At 48.3% G+C, this 234-nt stretch overlaps 1 protein-coding gene across 1 annotated transcript in view; it reads right to left on the bottom strand.

Annotated features, from left to right (window-relative positions):
- The window catches only part of CSUI_010661 (dead deah box helicase domain-containing protein), a gene marked incomplete at its 3' end in the record, with an annotated part of 3,669 nt that extends 3,436 nt beyond the window's left edge, over nucleotides 1-233 (bottom strand). The window contains exon 1 of the mRNA XM_068070763.1: nucleotides 1-233. This exon is cut by the window's left edge and continues 178 nt beyond it.
- Between the last annotated feature and the right edge of the window lies 1 nt (nucleotide 234).

Here is a 234-nt window from a genome sequence, read left to right as displayed (position 1 = left end):
CTCTCACTCCTTCTTGTCCCTCATCTTCACCTCTCTCCTGCGACAAGAGCAGATTAGCCGCGATTTGTTTGATCTTCGTTTCTGCCCTTTCTTTTCTTCTTTCTTGAGCCTCATCCCAAGAAAGAACGTCTACAGCGGGTAGACGGCCCTCGAGATTTCCCGCTCGAAATCTCATTAGAAAGCGACTGTGAAGAGGAAGTAACTCCGGAGCGTGAGAAGAAGAAGAAGAAGAGA

The sequence above is a fragment of the Cystoisospora suis genome (genome assembly GCF_002600585.1).
Source record: "Cystoisospora suis strain Wien I chromosome Unknown contig_7939, whole genome shotgun sequence".
In the NCBI taxonomy this organism is placed as follows: domain Eukaryota; phylum Apicomplexa; class Conoidasida; order Eucoccidiorida; family Sarcocystidae; genus Cystoisospora; species Cystoisospora suis.
This window is presented reverse-complemented; position numbering and strand designations above follow the sequence as displayed.